The sequence below is a fragment of the Cygnus olor genome, chromosome 1 (assembly GCF_009769625.2).
Source record: "Cygnus olor isolate bCygOlo1 chromosome 1, bCygOlo1.pri.v2, whole genome shotgun sequence".
Taxonomy (NCBI): domain Eukaryota; kingdom Metazoa; phylum Chordata; class Aves; order Anseriformes; family Anatidae; genus Cygnus; species Cygnus olor.
The window spans coordinates 9,533,343-9,547,413 of record NC_049169.1 but is presented as its reverse complement, the minus strand read 5'-3'; positions in this window follow the sequence as shown (position 1 = coordinate 9,547,413).

Genomic DNA, 14,071 nt, shown 5'->3' with positions numbered 1-14,071 from the left:
TACTTTTCAGTCTTTCTTCTAATTAGTAGATAAGTGCTTGATACAGTAAAACAGGAGAAATGGAGAAAAATTCACTGCAGAATGGTCTGTTTCGTTTCACAGAAGCACAGAATGGTTGAAGTCATAAGGGAGCTCCAGAGGTCATATTTTCCAGCCCCCCCAGGGCTATCCAGAGTCCTGATAAGATAATATGATAATAAGGCACACTCCTCAATATTGAAGTATGTCTTTAGAAAAGTTAAGAAGAAATTTAATTTACCTCTATGCTAGGGAATTTCTCTAATGTGCTTTGTTCAACCCCTAAAAATTTTTTATTTGCCATTTTGATGAGAAATGGAGGGAAGTATCTTGGACAGAGGCCAACCCAAACTGATGTAATTTCCATTCTGAGTTTGAACCGGATGAATCAAGAAGTGAAACATTCACTAAGTTTTTCTGGAGATCCCATTTAATCCTCCTGATAGCTCCCTGATGTGACAGATTTCCTTCCCTTCTCTCAGAGCATGATTGCACCTTTGTAATTTTGCAATCTGCTTTTGGAGAATATCCTAGGGTAGCAGCCCTTATTACCCACTTGAGTTAACACAAGTCCCTTTATCCTTTAAACATATTAGCTCAGTAAGTGACTCAAAGAAGCCTTTTCAGAATTGGAGCATGATCACCAAAGGTGCAGCAAATAGAATAATGGTAAAAATATTTACACTTCAGTTTCTGCTTACCTAACTCTTTAATGTTTCTTACATCTCTGGTTCCACTCACTTTTCCCTTCATCTGCAAGAGGAAGCAAATTACAAGACTGCAGCAAAATGTCCAAACTTCATTCATTGTCTCTGTTGGTCATACTCTGTTGGTCGAATGCTGTAAAATCAAGATCAGGGCTCAGATGTTCAAACAAATCACAGAGGACTGATGAATGATGGATGCCAGCAGATGTTTAGAAATGGTTTGAATGAGGTGTCTAAGTCTTTGTGAGAGCATTTAAATTTCACAGTCCCCCTTCCATTGAATACTGACCAAACACAAATTACCTCCTTGCTGTCACCAGCTAAGAGCTCTCTCCTACATAAGGACACCCTCTCATCACTTTAAAAAAAAAAAAAAAATAATCCTCTGAAAAAAGTGAAGAGGGGTGGAGACTAATCTCTGGTATTTCGTGTTGTATCAAGTTCAATATTATCTATCTTTTTGTTGTTGTTGTTGTTGTTGTTGTTGAATTACCCCACATCTATGAGGAATCCTAGGGCTGGACATGGAACTATGGTGCAACATGCTATATAAATCTGTCTTTCAGACAGGTAGCCCCTGTCTGAAACACTCCACAGTCTCCATCAAGTCAAACAAAATGGGCTTCAAATACTGCAGACTGATTTCATAGGTGTTATCAGGTATTTTGTTCCTTAAAGTACAGCTACAGTGTGGACACTGTGTATTCAGACTGTGTATATTCAAGTTAACCAAACACCCAAAAGTGTATTTTTAGCTTATATTATTGTTGGATTCACTGGAATAAAGCATCCTATTGACACTATGCTACCTGTGATGACCAATTTCAAGTAGAATGGGAATTGCTAGCTCTTTGGTACAGGATTACTCTATATAAGTTTGGTACAAGGGGTAATGGTTTCAAACTAAAGAGGGGAGATTTAAATATTTGGAAGAAATTCTTCACACTGAGGGTGGTGAGGCAGTGGAGCAGGTTGACCACTGTGTATGCCCCATCCCTGGAGGTGTTCAAGGCCAGGCTGGATGAGTAACTGGGTCTAGTGGGAGGTGTCCCTTCCCATTGCAGTGGGGTTGGAAATAGGTGATCTTTAATGTCCTTTCCAACCCAAATCATGCTATGGTTCTATGATTCTATGATTCTATACTACAGCTTCTGACATGTCAGAACTTTCTTCTTCCTTCTCCACTTCCATGGCAAATTATGAGTTTCAGCCTCCCTTTTGTTTATAACGAATTATATAAAGAGCCTAATCAAATCTAGTTTTGATCTAAATCTTTTAACCTAATCAAAGCTGATTAAGGTTTTTTCCAATTAATATATTTCTTGTTCTCTCACGAAATATAAGCATTCATATTTACCTTCAGATTGCAGATCTTTGCTATAGGTTATTATCCCATCGGATTATCTTTAACAGCCTCCTATTATTTAGTTAATCCAAAATCAAACACGGTAATCATCATTTTACTTACAGCAAATTTACTAAAAAAAAAAATGTTACTGAAAAAAACACTCTACTACCTTGACTTTGTACAATATTGTCATGCTATGAAGACCTTTTATTTTGGAGTAAGTGGTGTAGTTAACTCAGTACTGCATGATGTGTTACTGTAGAAAACATGCTATCTGAATACGTCAGTGATTTCAGACTCAGTTATCCTATATAACAGGTGATTATGCATATACTTTATTATTTTTTTTTTCCAAGACCAACATCAAATATGTTTGAAGGACTTTTTTCTTTTTTCTTTTTTTTCCATGATAAAATCAAGACTTTTGAGTAAACACAATCTTGTATCCCCCAAATCATTTATAGGTTTAGAAAACTTTAGCCAACATACTGCAACTGATGACACAATGGAGCAGCAATATGAATATTTTATCTTCAAATTACAGGTGCTTATTTTATATATTGGTTATGTTGAAATGACATGCATAAAGACAAATATGTGTGCATGTATGTGTTTATATATATAATCTTTATTTTATATTTTCTTGCCATTCCAACATTTGCTCCAGCTTTTGCTGTCTTGCTGCAGAATAACACTACTGCAATAAAAAGCTCAGAATTGACATCTGAAATTTAATACATTATTCTTCACAATTCAAGATTTTAAGATAAAATATTATTTTTTATTTAATGAGAATAATATTTCACTGCATATAAAATTCATGGCTGTGGTTATGTCTTTATCCTTTTTTTTTCATTAAATTGAACAACAAAAAAAAAAAAAACACAAAAAAGTTCAGTAGAAAGATTTATGAAGCTTCGTGTATATTTTTCACCACAATATTTGTTAAATCTCCAAAGTAGGATATAGATTTTTTTTTTCTTCTGTCTTTATTACATATACATTAGATTGTAATTTTTACCTTTATTTTTCTAGTTCTAATATTCAATATAATTTGATATTCTTTTTTTTTCATTGTTGAAAATCTCAGAAAATTGGAAGGGGCTCTAAAGGACCTCCAGAGATATCTAGTCCAATGCCCGTCTGAAAGCCAGTTCTGAATCCAGCTCCTGGAAGAACCATTGTTTCAATCACCAAACGTGTTTTTGTGTAACAGTACTATAAATCATGGATCACTTTTCACTGGACATATTGTTTATGATGGAAACTTTAGTACTGTTAGTAGCAATGAAGCATAAGAGTTAAGATATTACTATAGCCTTTAACACAGTAGTCAAAAGATTCTGATAGAATTTATAGCTGTTTTTTTACACATTTTTGTGTCACAAGTTTCTGTCCATGTTTTTCGTAGATTCTAATTAATAGACATTCCCATAAAATATCTTATCAGTGGACACAAAGTCAGTGGTCAGAACTGATAGGAAACCCATTGTTTATATTGCTTTGGAAGACGAGATTAAATTTACTGCCAATAATTGGGAAAAAAAAAAAAAAAAAAGGACATTAAAAAGAATTGTATACCTGCTGGTACTCAAAATGAATATCTACAACCAAAATAAACAAAATTGCTATCTCATTCATTTAATTTATCCATACAGTTATAAGATAGGGGAAAGGAGATATTTTCAGAGACACTTTGCAGGCCATTTTCTTGTAGAAGGCCTGAAGGAACTCTTTGTGAATTAAAAAGACTGTTGATGGATAGTATATGAGGGAGGAGGATGTTTACTTCCCTTATAAGTTGCTCTGAAGCTCTGCCATGAATTTATGTATGGAACAAATTGCCTTGGTTTTCTTATGTTGACTGCAGCATTTTTGGAGACTGACATTGGCTAAAGGAGTTTAAAATAGTTTCATTTCCAGGATACCAAAGTATTTTCCCCAAAAACAAACAGCATCCTCTACATAATGTTGACACTACTTTTCCAAGTGAAATGTGAGCAGTTGAGTAATTGTAATACTTTATTTTATTTTATTTTATTTATTTATTTATTTATTTAATTTTTTTTTTTTGCTAACTCCCAGGACCCTCATATATCTTAGGGGCCGGTATAACACTGTAAGAACAGAGTCAACTTTCAGACCAGTAAATGGTCACTTTGTGGGTGACAAATATTTTTACAATTGACATGGGGGGCGGAAAGAAATACCCTGTATTGAAACACAGTATTTATTCTTTCAACCACATTGAAGTGAGTCATGATTGAGAATGATATTCACATCAAGGCCAACCTAGTGGTCCTTGATAGGCTGGATAGCTAGAATGAAACAAGCTAAGTGGAAATAGATAATATTTTTGTCTTTCAGAAGTTGTTTCTGAGACACATACTATGTTTAGGCTCTGTGGAAAGGCTTTTACCCATGGGATCAAAAAGTAATGTCATATCTATATGCATATATAGACCTTTACAACTAAGATACTTTTTAGCAATAGACAGGGTTAAGAAAATGCTGATCCACTTCTGATTTTAAATAACAGTGTGTCTCATACTGTAGGAAAAAAAGTACAATTTCGGTCTGGCAATAAATGAAAAGAAGAATCTCAGACTTAGTGAAAGCTGAATTAAGTTTTAGGACAGAAAAACAGTGTTCTGCAAATCTGAAAATGGCCATGAGAACTTCACTGAATAATTTGTGGAAAATTTTACTCATACAACACAGTCCCCAGGCTTATTCTGGATGCTGACTGATATTCTTGGAGATTTTCTTACAGACTTTTTAAAAAAGAGACCTTAAAATTTTCCTGGGATTGACAGGTAAATATAATTTTTCTTTATTATTTGTAATTTTGTAGACCCTAGAGTAGTAACCAAGGGAGATCCAACAAATTATTTAAAAACAAACACAGTTAAAAAACTTACTCAATGCAGCCAAAAGGTATTCAACTGAAATATAAACACCCAGATCTTAGTTCCTTATCAAGTTTATGTTACTGAACAGGCTTGTATTAGAAATCAATATTTTCTTTGTGCTTATTTCAAGAATCATAACTCTTCACATTGTGCTTCTAATTCTGTAGAGGTTGTCAAAGGTCTTTGGAAGCCATAAGGACTGATCCTAACTGAATTAAAGATAAGCCAAAATTACTGTTTATTTGTACTTCTATAAAGGACTGAAAATGCACATAACAGAGGGGAATCACTGACAATAGATGGAAAACATTTATTATTTGGAGTTTGCAGAACACTCTGCTATGTCTTCTTCAGTAGACTTTTCATTTACATGGAGAAGTCATGTATTGAACTTGTTAAAGAAATAGCTATATGCATAATGATCCCATCCTAAGACATCTCTGCAGTCCTGTAACAGTTTGACAGTGAGAATAGAATTAAAAGGCTAGCCATTTACACTGAAGGTTCCTTCTCAGAGTTTATTGTGCCAGAATCACTGGTGATTTCCATATCTGGATGAAAATGAATGGGATAGAGTTTCAGAGAGTTTTGCTGAAGTCACAGGAGCAAAAGCTTGCTCCTGTCTTCTGTTCACCCACACTGTCTGAAAATATATTCCTTTTACCCATTTACCTCATTTATCTCTTTAGCCCTTTACCCATTCCACAGGATTGCCTAATGAACTAACCTATTTGCTCAAAGACGTTTAGCCTAGAAAAGATCTACTATTTAACATATTTTGGTTAAAAAAAATAAAAATAAAATAAAAATATTTTTAAAAAGATCAGGTTGGTGAAATAATAGTTCACTTCAAAGATCAGCTGACATAGCTGCAGTTAGTTGGAAATCTGGATAAAGCCTGGAAGGAAAGCTCCTGGAATATTTGAGGAAGTGTCAGTACTTCTCTTGACAGTTGTAGAACTAGACAAAGTGATTCCGCATGCTGGAGCCTGCAAATATATTCTGTTAGAGAGAGACCTCTAGGAGAAATTGCATGAGACCACTCTAGATGTCTAGTACAAGAGTTATTTCAAATACATGGTGCTTCGGATAAAATAGGAAGACATTCTCAGTCCCAGAGAACTGAATCCATTGTCACAAAGCATTATGATAGCTTAGGATAAAACAGAAACTACAAGAGTTTCAACACTGACATATCATGCAACGTTAAAATGAGACACACAAGAGGTAGCAAGCAGCATTTTAGAGCTGCTTATTTGCTGTTATTCTCAGTAACATTTTGCTGTTTAATGTGCCTCATCAGCATCAGTAAAGCATCTGAAATGATTTTAAATAAGACTTCACTAGCACAGGTACATACTCTATGGTTTTTGTCAGCTCTGTGCAGGACAGTTGCAAACTGTTGTTGGTGATACTCTCCAGAGGTCCTTTCCTGATCTATGAGCAAGGAGAGAATTTTAGGTGGGCTTTAACTGATTTCACTTTAGATTTCTAAAATGTAAGTCTCTCCTTTGAGAATCTTCTTGAGCCTTTATCTGTTAAAGATAGCATAAACAAAAACACCTAGAAAATGTAGAAAATTATTATAGGATGAGATGGAAGTGCCTGTGTCTTTTCATTAACCAGAAAAAGGCTTAAGAATATGCCTCAAAAACAAGATATCTATGATGAATCCTATCTTTGGAGTCAAGGCACAGAAGATGCCACAAGCATTTAAATTCTCTGGCAGTGCTAAGTAATTTAGGCATTATTATTTAAATGAATGAGCCTTGAGTGTTCACCACCTGATATTCTTAATCATTTGTAAAAAGAATTAAACAGAAATATCAGCCATGCTAAATTAACCAGTTTTCATTAGGTGGTCTCACAGTGATTATTCTTCAACAGCTGTTTCAATAGGTGGCAAAGGCAGTAATTCAAACTATCAAGTACAACTTTAATAAGAACTCGGTTGTTTGGATGCACTTAATCTTGAAAGATATAACACATTTAATTAACAGCAAATTTGGAAAAAAAATAAAAAAAATAGTACAGAAATAGCTACCCTGTGCTGATCTTTAATTTTGCTTATTACACAATCTCCAAGATGACATGACATGTAAGGATATAACTACTACAACATTTTTGTGATGAGTATACCACAGTATTTGATATTATTCTCACTTCATCGTATTTCATTAAAGTCTTTCAACTTTATATTTATAGCTGTATGTTCATTTTTGACCACTGCTGAATAATTTTCTGAAAGCCACACAAAAAAATCTGCAGCAAAGCAGAGAACGGAAGTTCCTTCTCTCAAATCTGAAGCAAATTTCTAAGCACTTCTCAAACTCTGGAAGAAGGAAAGGAAAGGAAAGGAAAGGAAAGGAAAGGAAAGGAAAGGAAAGGAAAGGAAAGGAAAGGAAAGGAAAGGAAAGGAAAGGAAAGGAAAGGAAAGGAAAGGAAAGGAAAGGAAAGGAAAGGAAAGGAAAGGAAAGGCAGTAGTAAGAACATTTTCTTGTATATTGGATGCCTTTTGAAACTATTTGCACTTTTTTTTTTTAGTTTTTTTTTTTAGAATCTTCAATTTCTTTACAAATGTAACACTGAAAGGGAAACAGCACACTCTCCCTCCTTTGAATTTTATTCCTTAATAAGGTATATATAAAAAAAAACAATCTCCCGAAAAATGTCAGGCACAGTATTAGAAAGGGAGGAACTGTGTCTGGAATTTTGTTAGTGGTGTGTGTGGGCAGGCTAAGCCATTTCCATTAACCAGTGTTGTTCAATGTGGATACACTGAACAATTTCAAAAGTAAATAGTTCAATGACTACTCTGTTGTGCTGAAGGGCAGACCAGCCAATAACCACATGATCTCATCCTGTGCTCTTGGCAGTATGAAACTTAAGTTCCTTCATATAGTAAAGTATAAATATAACTCATTCAATAAAAATTAACTGAGACTTTCAAGCCTTTTTTTTTTTCTTTTTTTTTTTTTTCCTAATAGAAGGCTTTTGGATTTGATACTTTTCCATGGAAATCTTCAAGTCATGTTCTTTCCTCGAGTCAAAACACCCAATCCATTGTCTTGATGAATAAATAAATACATATATTTATTTTTCTACTGCCAGTCCATTTGTGTCACAGTTGTTAACTTATTTTTTCGCTTACCTACAACAAGCAGTTGTAGGTACTAAGTAAGCTTACTATTTGAAGGAAGTTAAGGACCTAGGGCACCAGGCACTGAATATTGCTGTTCTTTTATGAACTTGACAGTCATATGAGTAAGACCATTTCAGATGAGAACTCACATATACAATGACTTCTCTAGCACTATGCGGCAGGCTGGTGCTGTCGCCAGCAATAAAATTGTGTCTTTGGACTTCAGTGAATAACCTCTATTTTTGGAGTTTAGAAGATTACAGAAGAAGACTGTTTCAGAAGATGTTTGCATGCAAGATTATTCTTCTCTCTCTCTCTCTATTTTTTATTTTATTTTTTTTTTAGGCAGAACTGCCTGGATAAGTAAAAAAAAAAACTCACTACCTCCCTCATTTAGTATTACTGTTGGTTAACTGGATACTTGCAAAGCTACAGTCACACGAATCAGATAGGCCTATTCAGCTAATCCCAATATATCACTCCTCTGAAGTTATGTTTGAAACATAAAATGATATTAAACCTGAAACATTGCAGACTGCTTGACAGACTGCCTGCCTATTTGGGGCCTATATGGGGCCTTTTCAATTAGAATGCTTTTCACCTGACAGCATAAAATCTAATTACATCCACACAAGAAAGTTTACCTCCACTGATGAAAATTAATTTACTGGGAGGTCTTTTTGTTGCCCTGTCAAAGCCAATGACTTGATTTAATTTCTTTTCTAGCCACTGTGATACCCCAAATTTTGGAAGCAGTTTCTACCTGTTTATTCTTAATTACGTCTTAATAGTGCCTCTAAATATTAGGACAACCTTCACTGTGTAACGATGTCTAACTTACACTTTCTGAAAATATAACCCAAAATATGAAGGTTACCAAAATCCTTGGGAATATTAGATCTAGTAACAAATTGTTTCATAAACTGGAGTTGATGTATATCAACTGATGATATATATTAGCTGATGATGTAAGGACCACATCTGTTTCACAAGATGTATTTGTCATCTTAGTGGACTTCGCAGAGGAGATGTGTTACAGCAAAAGTATGACCAAAAAAGTCAATACTACTTCCAATGTCTTCAAATATTTATATTGCCATGCTATAGCCCAGTAGCAGATTTCTACAGAGATGCCACCTGGTCTTCTTAGGAAGCTGATGTTAACGATGTAAAGAAGAATAACCCAGCAAAACCCACAGCAGCTACTGTCCTTATATCATAGAATCATAGACTATCTTGGGTTGGAAGGGACCTTAAATATCACCTAGTTCCAATCCCCCTGCCTTGGGCAGGGATGCCACCCACTATATCAGCTTGCCCAAGGCCTCTTCCAGCCTGGCCTTGAACACCTCCAGGGATGGGGCATCCAAACTTCTTTGGACATGTTCCAGTGACTCACTACCCTTACAGTGAATTTCTTCCTAATGTCTAATTAAATCTATCCTTTTTTAGTTTGAAATCATTCTACCCTGTCCTATCATTATCTACCAGAGTGATGAGTCCCTCTCCATCCTTTTTATAAGCCCCCTTTAAGTACTGAAAGGCCGCAATGAGGTCTCCCCAGAGCCTTCTCTTCTCCAGGCTGAACATACTCAGCTCTCAACTTTTCTTCATAGGAGAGGTGCTCCAGCCCTCTGATCAACTTCATTGTCCTCCTCTGGACTCGCTTTAACAGGTCCACATCTTTCTTGTGCTCGGAGCCCCAAACCTGGATGCAGTACTCCAGATGGGGCCTCACAAGGATGGAGTAGGGGGACAATCACCTCCCTTGACCTGCTAGTCACACCTTTTTTGATGCAGCCCAGGGCACAGTTGACCTTCTAGGCTGCAAGCACACACTGCTGGCTCATGTTGAGCCTTTCGTCCACCAGAACCCCCAAGTCCTTCTCCACAGGGCTGCTCTCAGTGAGTTCTCCCAGTCTATATGCCTGTCTGGGATTGCCCTGAACCAGGTGCAGCACCTTGCACTTAGACTTGTTGAACCTCATGTGGTTCACTTGGGACCACTTCTCCAGACTGTCCAGGTTCCTTTGAATGGTATCTCTTCCTTCTTTAGTATCAACTGTACCACTCAGCTTGGAGTCGTCTGTAAACTTGCTGAGGGTACACTCAATCCCATCATCTATGTCATTGATGAAGATATTGAAAAGCACAGGTCCCAAGACAGATCCCTGAGGGACACCGCTCCTCACTGTTCTCCACCTGGACCATTGACCACTACTCTCCGCTTGTGGCCATTGAGCCAATTCCTTATCCACTGGTTGGTGCACCCTTCAAATCCATATATTTCCAATTTAGAGATTAGGATGTCATGTGGGATCATGTCAAAGACCTTACAGAAGTCCAAGTAGAAGACATTGGTCGGTCTTCCCTTGTCAACTGAAGCAGCCACTCCATCACAGAAGGCCACCAGGTTGGTCAGGCACGATTTGCCCTTGGTGAAGCCATGCTCTCTGTCTCAGACTACCTTCTTGTCTTGCATGTGCCTTAACGTTGCCTCCAGGAGGATCCGTTCCATGATCTTTCCAGGCACAGAGGTGAGGGCCACTGGTCTGAAGTTCCCTGGGTCTTCCTTTTTACCCTCTTTAAAAATGGGCATGATGTTCCCTTTTTCATCAATCTGGTCCCCAATGTAGAGTCCTGCAGCTTTCAGGCACTTAGGACTTTCTGGAGGGGTGAGAGTCCTGTGTTAATTACATGGTTGAAACAAGGACAGGACAGAGGATGGCATGGGAGACTGAGCCATTTGTTCAAAAAAAAAAAATTATATGAGACCTCTAATAGTTTAATCAAGGTAGGAATATTTTAATGTTAAATTTCTGGACCCTTCTGGCTGTTATAAGGAAGGGAAATCTAAACAGCAAGCAAGATTCAATGAGGTTAAAGTACAAGACTGATTCCCTTTAAGATATTTTTTTTTGCACACCTATGTTTCCTTGAAAACATTGACCGGTATTTAAAGCAGACATGGTCACTTCTGCCCAAATCCTCAAAGGTTTTAGATAATATAAATATTCCAAAGGGGCTGAGCTTTACTAAGTTAACACTAACTATTAAGGTCATTGAAGCATATGAAATATTTAGAAGAACAGATAATTGATCAGACTTTTCCATTTGTTTATGAGTGGTGTGTAAATCTCATGTTTCTGTCATTATCACATATAAATCTGTCATCTGTATCAAAAACAAATATTATCCTTCCTTTCCTGCAGCCCATACCTCAATGTATGGTCTCCATGAATCTGCAGTGAATCTTGCTCCTGGTTCTGCTAGGCGGAAAGACACTCAGGAAGACAGCAGTACAACACCCTGAGCTGTTTCAAGCCCTACTTTCAGAAGAAAATGTATTGCTCTAACAAAGAGACGCAAATGCTTTCCATGGTAGTTTTTCACTTGTTTTTTTAAAGCCCATAGAAAAAGGCAATCTTTAGCTCCCCAGATGAGTCAAGCACCAGGCAGGTAGATGGTAAGCCTTTCCTGGTTGGCTTGTGGTGGTATTGTATTCAGTCATGATAGGGACATAAAGTTTTCCCTGCACTCCCAGGCAAAAAGAAAAAGCATGGCTGTCATGATACATTATTATTGCTGTGCTCAAACCACTAGTATCACAGAATCATAGAATCAAGTAGGTTGGAAAAGACCTTTAAGATCCACCCATCAACCTGACCTACTGAGTCTCATCACTAAACTATGTCCCCTAGTGCCACATCCACACATTTCTTAAATACCTCTAGCCTGTTCCAATGCTTGATCACCCTCTCTGTGAGGCGTAATCTCCTGAAAGCTATAGGAAGGCCTGTGAATCCCAACAACGATGGTATTTTCTTGTCCTTCCAGGTTGCTCTTCTTGCAGAACAGTTTCTCAGGTTATTGTCAGTTTTTCCTTAGTTTCTTAGTTCAAGTCAGAGGTCTTTCCTTCCATCTTCCAGGATTTTACCCTTCTTCCCTCTCCATCACTGTGGCCCCAGCTTGGTGAGCAAGAAGACAGTGTTGAGTTAGGTGCAGCATGTTCCCCACATTGTTCTGTCCTGTTCAAAATGACACCAAGAGCCACTGCTGGTCACACCACTCGCTATGGCTCTACAGGCAGAAGCTGAGTATCTACATCAGCATGTTGCTACCTGTCACTCTCTGTTCAGCTAGGCTTTTAATAGCATAAGAGTTTTATTGCAGGAATAAGATTAAAAAATATATGAGCAGAAACATCTTCAGCCTTGTCAGTGTGGAGTATCAGTGTCCCAATGGTATGTCCATACTGCTAAATAAGCTGCCTACTCTATGGAATAAAGAGGCAAACTGCACTGTAGACCCTCACGACCCACTTACCTATTTGCATAGAATGGGACACAGCAGCTGAGATAGGGCTAACTGCAGGTGATACTCCAGTTTCACCTGGAGGTTGGTGCATGGGGTTCAAAAGCTAAGAGCTTGAATGGGGAACACTACAAAAAGTTCTGGGGATCCAAGCCTGCTTCTGTGGCTGCTGCTTAAGGAGATGGGAAAGGCAGTTATTAGTGCAGGGGCTGTGGCTGCTGCTTCTGGGTAGGGTCATTCGAACACCCTGACCTGTCACTCCAGCTCTGCAGAAAACAGGGATTTTTACAGCTCCCAGTGATCTGATTTTTAGACAAATAACCTACTGTATTTGTTTGTTTGTTTTTGTTTGCTTTGGTTTGGTTTTTGCTATCAAGCAAAATAAATGTTATTTCAGGGTTCTTGCTTGATATGGATCAGAGAGTATCTCTACAAGGGAGATTCCTCCCAGGAATCTCATACAAGAGCTTGATTCTTACATTCTTCTTAGACAAGTTAGACCTTATACAAGAGTTCAGGATTCCAAACAAGTAACAATATTACTGTATTGTAAATAAGACTGTCTTCATGCTGAGAATGTCTCATAAAGTTATTTTATTTTGAATAAAAATAATGACAAACATGATCCTTACAGTATAACAGAATATGAAATTTCCAAGCAAATATGAAGGAAAAAACCTTCCTCAGACAGGAACAAAAACAGTTTATAATAAAAATATTGCCTCAAGCTACAGCAGAATACCCCTCAGATATTTCTACAAACTCTTAACATTTACATTATTACTCCTAAGTTATGGTGGAACAAATCCAAGTCATAAAGTCAAAACACATGATACAAATATTTATTTATTTAGAAGAGATAATACAAAAGCCAGCCAAATGAAGAAGTGTGGTACCATCTTTAAAACTTCAGTAAGCTACTGGAAACCAGGAAGAAAAATTCTTCATTGCCAGATTATTAAATATTATTCATTATATACCTTTTTTTTTTTTTTTTTCATAGTGCCAACAAAAGTAGCTAGCAGAAGTCACTGTTAGTTATAAGAACAGGAACACCCTGGCTGTTTCAACATCTTTATTGTTATTGTTTTTTATTATTATTTCTAATATGTACTGCATGAAAACTTGTTCAGAGTCTTACTCAGAGTTGTAGATTCTAAATACAGCGCAAACACAAAGACATATCACTGAAGTATGTTCCTAAAAATCTTTTCTTCTCTGTAGAGCAGAAGAGTCAACTCAGCATTGTTTAAACACAACAGGATTTGCTAATAGTGTCTGGCGTGATCATTGCAATATGTTCCACAAGAACTAAGCCTAACATAAAAAAAAAACATACACAAATTATACAAAGATAAAGAACAGAAATAATCATATAAAGCAATGAGTTAAAAATCCATTGTTGTATCTTACCTAACATCAGTATGACTTAATATCTGGTAGGAAATAAACTGGAATTAAGTGTGCCCTATCTTCTTTATCTTAAAGAGATTGAATGCTTCTGATTTTTTTTTTTGTTTAATTGTATTTATTTATTTATTTTTGTCTTGTATGTTTTACTCAACTTTTGTATTTCTACAAATGACATTACCAGGTCAGCCAAGATCTTCCAACTAAAAAAGTGACATCA